We start from the raw sequence: 6,368 nt of genomic DNA, 5'->3' as shown, positions 1-6,368 counted from the left end.
GCGACAATTTCCGCTCCCACCTCGTTATTTTTGCCTCGCCACCTTTTAGGTGGCGGGCAAGGTACAAAACAATAGGAAAGTCACTCTAGACGCCAGTCTAGACATATATAAAAGGCAGTAATATCAGCATTGTACTTACATTGTTCATTTCGGCAGCTATGGAGACACTTCTGTATTTGTTTATTCTCCGTGTGATGCAAATGCGGTCTAGAAGACAGAATACTGGAAATGTCGCAAATTAATTGGTTAGAAGGAGGAGAGTTCGTGTCCCCCGTGTATTCCTTCCACGGGTTGGTTTGCACGGCCTTTCTGACCGAAAGATCATAAGGAGATTCAGACTTGATCGTGAATCCATATTACACCTGTATCGAGAGATTGAAGATCATTTGGAGCCGATGACGGCTCGCTCACAAGCTATTCCGGGACTTCTGAAACTATTAGCTGCATTGCATTTTATGGCAACAGGCTTCTTTCAGGCAGTTTCTAGCGTCATTATTGGAATGAGTCAATCTGCTTTTTCACGCCACTTATCCAAAGTCATAGGGGCTATGATGGTTATTTTTCATCGATATGTTTGTTTGAACAATAATAAAGTTGTTTAGATAAGTTGAACTTTTATAGGAGCAAAATTCTATTCCCGCGACTACTATGACGTTCGTGACACCTTGCATGTCACGTGTTAATAATTGGCCAGACAATTCAACTGAAAGTTAAGTACGCGCCGAGTGAGGCGTCAAATTTATCAATAATCCGCCACTGCTCGCAGCGGGCTAGACGTGTCTATTTATTGGGGGATTATTAGTACATAGCGACAGCGGACACCATTTCGCCCGCGACGAGTAACGGCGAGTTTATCCGCGTCTACAATGATGGATGAATTGACGGCTTAGTACATGGAGCCCAATGAGTTCTTATTAACAAAGGTTACTTTTCTTTTACAACTACGTCCTTAAATATCTGCTATCTTCTGTTATAACAAAGTAGTGATTAATTTGTTTTCAAAGAGGTCTTTCTGTTAGGTATTCTATGACCAGTCAATAAGCATTAGTAAGAGGGACACTACTTAAATATTGAAATTGTAGTATGTTACAATTTAAAAAAAAATCTATTAATGTTGAAATGCTGCTATTTTATGTGGCTGATAGAAATAAAATGTGGCTTTTGGCAATAAAAAATTAAATCATTGCACTGGTATTCAACAAAGGACCAGGCTTGTTCTCCATCATGCACCAATAAAATATTCCGGTGTTCAATAAAAACCAAATGCACTGGCACATTATTAGGTTTTAATAAGGTAATTCAAGCATGTAGAGTTAAAGGGACATGAAGCCCAAAGTTTTTCTTTTATTATTCAGATAGAAAATACAATTTAAAAAAAGTTTCCAATCTACTTCTATGATCAAATTGGCTTTGTAACGTGCACATGCCTGAAGCACTATGTGACAGGAAATAGTGCTTTTGCTAGTGTCTAATATTGTTGCAAAACTGCTGCCATGTAGTGCTGCAGTCACATGCACACCCCTGAGCTAACATCCCTGGTTTTTAACAAAGGAGAACAAGAAAACTAAGAAAAGAGAAGTAAATTGGAAAGTTGTTTAAAATTGTATGCTCTGTCTGAATCATGAAAGAAACATTTTGCTTTTTATGTCCCTTTAACTTTGCAATTAAACCATTTAGAAATTAGCCATAAACCTACAGTTTTCCTATGATTGATTGGTTTATAGCACTGAGTATAAAACGGGACTGGGAATGCATTAAAGGGATATGACACATTTTGTTCTTTCACAATTCAGATAGAGCATGCAATTTTAAGCAACTTTCTAATTTACTCCTATAATAATTTTTTTTTCGTTCTATTGTTATCTTTATTTTAAAAAAGAAGGAATGTAAGCTTAGAAGACAATTTTTGGTTCAGCACCCTGGGTAGTGCTTGTTGATTTAGCCACCAATAAGCAAGTGCTACCCAGGTTCTGAACCAAAAATGGGCCAACTCCTACGCTTTCATTTCTGCTTTTTTAAATAAAGATACAAAGAGAATGAAGAAAAAATTATAATAGGAGTAAATTAGAAAGTTGCTTAAAATTGCATTCTCTATCTGAATCATGAAAGAAAAAATTATGTTTCATATCCCTTTAATGCCTTCCCAGTCCCGTTTTATACTCAGTGCTATAAATGTGATTCATCCATAGTTACATAATGAATCATGAAAGAAAAAATGTGGGTGTCATATTCCTTTAAGTTACTTTAAAACGGCAGGGCACACAGAAGTGTACTCTGTAAGCTCCTATCAAAACTAACCCTTCCCTATGTATAGTTAAAAATGTAACAGAAAATAAAGAATTTATGGTAAGGAACGCTCAGAAGAGCAATAGAGTGCTAGAGGAATAAATCAAAGATATAAATATAAAATATAGTAAACACAATTTATTACTCAATGAATGTAAAAATGATCAAAAATTGGTTATATCAAATTCATATGAATATATAGAACCAAATAGAAGAAAATAATTGTAAAAATATTAAAAGAAGGACGTCTCCCTAGATAAAAATAAAATCACAGTAGCATCTATATGTCAATCAGAATGTAAATAAGCTAAATCACTAACAAAATCCGTAAGCAGAAATCTAAAGTGCAAATAGCTAAAGTTCAAAAAGATATATGAGATAATCAAAATAAGTCGTAGCTGAATAGCCATATATCAAATACTGAGATATCTTACGGCCCACAGCTAATATACGGCATCTAAGTGCAGCGTTAATACAAATGAATACAAATAAAAGCCCAGATAAGTAAAAAAGAGAGTGAAGCAAGTTTTAGGTGTCTCGAGGAGTGGCACCACAGTCCAAAGGGGTTAAATAGACTGACCTCAGAGTAAAAAAATATCTTGCAATGTGCTCCAATGCACTTATATATGTCTATATGTGTATACATATGTAATTATGTGTTTATATATGTGCATATGTCTATAAATACATCTTTACATAGATATATTCATACATATACACACACACATACATACATATACATATTTAGACATGTATAGGTATGTATCTCTATGTTAAAGCCCTTTAACCTGGCTTTTTTCCCTCTAACACTTGAGACCTCATAACTTTGAGTAATAATTTTATTAGATGTTATTTTGAGTGTAACTGTACTGTGTAATGTATTTTTGATGTGTTTTGTGACACTTTTATGTTTTACAAAAGAGCGATTAGGACGAGGTTATCATTGAGCACATTCGTGTCTTCTTTATACTGTAATACGAGCGATAAACCTGACGAGCACAAAAACTCGCAATAATCCCCCCTTCGCTTGCGCGTAACTGTTAACGCGCCCCTTGTAATCTAGCCCTTAGCCAGCACAACATATAAATATAGGCTCACAGTTTTGATTAGCGCTATAAACAACTAACCCTTATTCTGACAAACACACACATTTTTTTATCAGAAGATCATGCAGGGAAAATGGCTACGTCACTGCTTGATGAACTTACTCTGAGAGCTCTGAGGATGTGGTAATTATTCTAGCGTAAATCGGATTGCACTCATGCATTCACATTTACTTACAACTTGTAATACGAGTGCTAAACCTGACATGCACAAACACCCATGATAAACCCATTTTTGCTTGCGCATAACTGTTAGCGCGACACTTGTTATCTGGCCCTTAGTGTTTAATGTCCCTTTAATAGTTTACAGGGAGTGCAGAATTATTAGGCAAATGAGTATTTTGACCACATCATCCTCTTTATGCATGTTGTCTTACTCCAAGCTGTATAGGCTCGAAAGCCTACTACCAATTAAGCATATTAGGTGATGTGCATCTCTGTAATGAGAAGGGGTGTGGTCTAATGACATCAACACCCTATATCAGGTGTGCATAATTATTAGGCAACTTCCTTTCCTTTGGCAAAATGGGTCAAAAGAAGGACTTGACAGGCTCAGAAAAGTCAAAAATAGTGAGATATCTTGCAGAGGGATGCAGCACTCTTAAAATTGCAAAGCTTCTGAAGCGTGATCATCGAACAATCAGGCGTTTCATTCAAAATAGTCAACAGGGTCGCAAGAAGCGTGTGGAAAAACCAAGGCGCAAAATAACTGCCCATGAACTGAGAAAAGTCAAGCGTGCAGCTGCCAAGATGCCACTTGCCACCAGTTTGGCCATATTTCAGAGCTGCAACATCACTGGAGTGCCCAAAAGCACAAGGTGTGCAATACTCAGAGACATGGCCAAGGTAAGAAAGGCTGAAAGACGACCACCACTGAACAAGACACACAAGCTGAAACGTCAAGACTGGGCCAAGAAATATCTCAAGACTGATTTTTCTAAGGTTTTATGGACTGATGAAATGAGAGTGCGTCTTGATGGGCCAGATGGATGGGCCCGTGGCTGGATTGGTAAAGGGCAGAGAGCTCCAGTCCGACTCAGACGCCAGCAAGGTGGAGGTGGAGTACTGGTTTGGGCTGGTATCATCAAAGATGAGCTTGTGGGGCCTTTTCGGGTTGAGGATGGAGTCAAGCTCAACTCCCAGTCCTACTGCCAGTTTCTGGAAGACACCTTCTTCAAGCAGTGGTACAGGAAGAAGTCTGCATCCTTCAAGAAAAACATGATTTTCATGCAGGACAATGCTCCATCACACGCGTCCAAGTACTCCACAGCGTGGCTGGCAAGAAAGGGTATAAAAGAAGATAATCTAATGACATGGCCTCCTTGTTCACCTGATCTGAACCCCATTGAGAACCTGTGGTCCATCATCAAATGTGAGATTTACAAGGAGGGAAAACAGTACACCTCTCTGAACAGTGTCTGGGAGGCTGTGGTTGCTGCTGCACGCAATGTTGATGGTGAACAGATCAAAACACTGACAGAATCCATGGATGGCAGGCTTTTGAGTGTCTTTGCAAAGAAAGGTGGCTATATTGGTCACTGATTTGTTTTTGTTTTGTTTTTGAATATCAAAAATGTATATTTGTGAATGTTGAGATGTTATATTGGTTTCACTGGTAAAAATAAATAATTGAAATGGGTATATATTTGTTTTTTGTTAAGTTGCCTAATAATTATGCACAATAATAGTCACCTGCACACACAGATATCCCCCTAAAATAGCTATAACTAAAAACAAACTAAAAACTACTTCCAAAAATATTCAGCTTTGATATTAATGAGTTTTTTGGGTTCATTGAGAACATGGTTGTTGTTCAATAATAAAATTAATCCTCAAAAATACAACTTGCCTAATAATTCTGCACTCCCTGTATACCAGGTTATATTACTAAAGTCGAGGAAGATATCACTTGTTTCTTATTCCCCTCAATTATCCCCTTTCTACCATTTTCTTTTTACTGTTCTTCCATCTCTCTGACCTTACAATAATTCTCATTGGGATTATGAAAAAATATCCTGGGGAAAGGAAAGGTTGTTTAATGTCACTGCCTGGTTAAGCTTTATAATATCCATTTTCAACAGGAGATGTAAATATTGTTGCCTTTTGGGAAATATTAGAGTAATGGACCCTACACCTCTGCCATAATCACCCAATTATTAAAACAACAAATGTTTGCTCTTCATAAAGATGATGCTTTTTTTTGTGTCCCCGGAAAGCTGGCAGAGTTTGTAAAGTGTGACATTCTCAATAACAGGGAGCAGTGCCAGCTGCTCTAACTTAAAACCACAGGATGATCTATATAAGTGCTTGTGTTTATTTCCCCTAATCCGAGTATTAATTTGTGTCACTGTATTCATGACCTGTGGAAAGTAATTGTGTAGAGTCTGAGGCCAGGGTTTTATTTATGAATGTAGGAACACTGCACACATGAGGGGAGAAGCAGCTTTTTAATCTGCTCCCAACAGCTGTCGTAGGTTCCAGTGCTATATGTTCGCTCTTAGAGAGAGGAAGTAAATAAGATAGTCTTAACATACAGATGGGAGCATACTGATAGTCCCTGAAGGAGCTAGGAAACTGGGAGGATTGTATATAACACTCTGTTTCATCATTAAGCAGCCTCAAGAGTCTAATCTCTTCTTCAGGAGTCCATAAATAATAACACTTGATGATTGATCTAATGTTTTGGCTGTCATTAACCTACAGAAATACAAGGACGGAGTAAGATGAGAGTGAAGACGAACTATAAACGTGACAGGGAAGGTGAATGCTTGTATAACTGCTTATGAAATAGGAGAGAAGGTAAGAAGAGGTTTTTTTTTAGTAATAAACTTAAAGGGACACTCAGGTTTTATTATATTTTCATGATTCAGATACAGCATGTCATTTTAAACAACTTTACAATTTACTTCCATTAAAAAAATGTGCACAGTCTTTTATATTTACACTTTTTTTTGAGTCACCAGCTCCTACTGAGCATGT

Source organism: Bombina bombina, chromosome 1 (genome assembly GCF_027579735.1).
Source record: "Bombina bombina isolate aBomBom1 chromosome 1, aBomBom1.pri, whole genome shotgun sequence".
Lineage (NCBI taxonomy): Eukaryota > Metazoa > Chordata > Amphibia > Anura > Bombinatoridae > Bombina > Bombina bombina.
Note: the sequence above shows the minus strand (reverse complement) of the source record.